This window comes from Arachis stenosperma, chromosome 4, assembly GCF_014773155.1.
Source record: "Arachis stenosperma cultivar V10309 chromosome 4, arast.V10309.gnm1.PFL2, whole genome shotgun sequence".
Classification (NCBI taxonomy): Eukaryota; Viridiplantae; Streptophyta; class Magnoliopsida; order Fabales; family Fabaceae; genus Arachis; species Arachis stenosperma.
Genome location: NC_080380.1, coordinates 93,067,457 through 93,069,901, shown reverse-complemented (window position 1 = coordinate 93,069,901; position 2,445 = coordinate 93,067,457). Strand labels below are relative to the sequence as shown.

The 2,445-nt window shown below is 38.2% G+C and overlaps 1 non-coding gene across 1 annotated transcript; it reads left to right on the top strand.

The window, feature by feature from the left end:
• The first annotated feature begins 1,626 nt into the window (after window positions 1-1,626).
• Window positions 1,627-1,734, top strand: LOC130978115 (small nucleolar RNA R71). The gene has a single exon (XR_009085777.1). It is a non-coding gene; the product is annotated as a small nucleolar RNA R71 (small nucleolar RNA).
• Window positions 1,735-2,445: the final 711 nt, after the last annotated feature.

Sequence of the window (2,445 nt, the reverse complement as noted above, 5' to 3'; positions counted from 1 at the left end):
TGCTCATAATAAGTTCTGAGACCCTTTTTGGCCCAAATCCAAGTCCAGAAGGCATAGACCAGAGGCTATAAAGTGGGGGAATGCATCCATTCATTAGGAGGCTCTCATAATTCACTTCTCATGTTTTAAATGTAGTTTTGGAGAGAGAGGTTCTCTCCTCTCTCTCTCTCTTAGGATTTAGGTAGTGTTTTTAGAAATTAGGATTTAGGACTTCTCTTAGATTTCTAGAGTGACTCTTGATCCCAGGTTTAATATTCCTTTTTACTATTTAAATTTCTCTTTTGTATTTTGATTACTCTGAAGCTTTTATTATATTTGATTGATGTTGCCCAATTGGCTGTTGATGACATTTTTATTTAATGATATTTGAGGAATTTTAGTTTATGATTGTCCTTTTTTATTATTCCCAATCTGAGGATATTGTTATTCTAGTAGATTTAGTTTTTCCTCTTTTGGCTTTGGTTAAATAATTGGTAACTCTAGAGTTATTAAACTCATTGTTGATTGAAAATTGGAATTCATCCACTAAACTTACCTTCATAGTTAGAGGTTAACAAAGTGGGAGAAAAATCCAATTCTCATCACAATTGATAAGGATAACTAGGAAAGAACCTCCAGTTCTTATACCTTGCCAAAGGTTTATTTTACCGCTATTATTATTTTATTTTACTTGTCATATAATATATTTGCACCTTACTTCCAAAACCCAAAACACACTTTTTCATAACCAATAATAAGAACATACTTCCCTGCAATTCCTTGAGAGGACGACCCGAGGTTTAAATACTCGGTTAACAATTTTTAAAGGGGTTTGTTACTTGTGACAACCAAAACGTTTGTACGAAGGGATTTTTGTCGGTTTAGAGACTATATCTACAACGCGACTGTTTTTATGACATTCTTTACTGGCAAAAATCCTAACGTCAGAGGGAGTTCAGTAACTTTCTTACTCAGCTGACCCACTTGTGCCTCCAAGTTTCTAATGGAAGACCTTGTTTCAGTCATGAAACTTTGAGTGGTTTTGATTAGATCAGAGACCATGATTGCTAAGTCAGAGTGACTCTGCTTAGAATTCTCTATCTGTTGCTGAGAAGATGATGGAAAAGGGTTGCCATTGCTAAACCTTTTCCTTCCACCATTATTGTTGTTGAAACCTTGTTGAGGTTTCTGTTGATCCTTCCATGAGAGATTTGGATGATTTCTCCATGAAGGATTATAGGTGTTTCCATAGGGTTCTCCCATGTAATTCACCTCTTCCATTGATGGGTTCTCAGGATCATAAGCTTCTTCTTCAGATGAAGCGTCCTTAGTACTGCCTGGTGCAGCTTGCATTCCAGACAGACTTTGAGAAATCATATTGACTTGCTGAGTCAATATTTTGTTCTGAGCTAATATGGCATTCATAGTATCAATCTCAAGAAATCCTTTCTTCTGATTTGTCCCATTGTTCACAGGATTCCTTTCAGAAGTGTACATGAATTGGTTATTTGCAGCCATTTCAATGAGTTCTTGAGCTTCTGCAGGCGTCTTCTTCAGATGAAGAGATCCTCTAGCAGAGCTGTCCAATGACATCTTGGACAGTTCAGACAGACCATCATAGAAGATACCTATGATGCTCCATTCAGAAAGCATGTCAGAAGGACATTTTCTGATCAATTGTTTGTATCTTTCCCAAGCTTCATAGAGGGATTCACCTTCCTTCTATCTGAAGGTTTGGACTTCCACTCTAAGCTTACTCAATTTTTGAGGTGGAAAGAACTTTGCCAAGAAGGCATTGACTAGCTTTTCCCAAGAGTTCAGGCTTTCTTTAGGTTGTGAGTCCAACCATACCCGAGCTTTGTCTCTTACAGCAAAAGGGAATAGCATAAGTCTGTAGACCTCAGGGTCGACCCCATTGGTCTTGACAGTGTCACAGATTTGCAAGAATTCAGCTAAAAACTTATGAGGATCTTCCAATGGAAGTCCATGGAACTTGCAATTCCGTTATATTAGAGAAACTAATTGAGGCTTAAGCTCAAAGTTGTTTGCTCCAATGGCAGGGATAGAGATGCTTCTCCCATAGAAGTCAGGAGTAGGTGCAGTAAAGTCACCCAGCACCTTCCTTGCATTGTTGGCATTGTTGTTGTTTTCGGTTGCCATGTCTTCTTCTTGTTTGAAGATTTCTGTTAGGTCCTCTACAGAGAGTAGTGCTTTAGCTTCTCTTAGCTTTTGCTTCAAGGTCCTTTCAGGTTCAGGGTCAGCCTCAACAAGAATGCTTTTGTCTTTGCTCCTGCTCATATGAAAGAGAAGAGAACAAGAAAATATGGAATCCTCTATGTCACAGTATAGAGATTTCTTGAGATGTCAGAGGAAAAGAAGAATAGAAGGAGGAGGTAGAAGAATTCGAACTTATCAAGAGAGATAGGGTTCGAATCGTGCATTGAGGAGGAGTGTTAGTCCATAAAT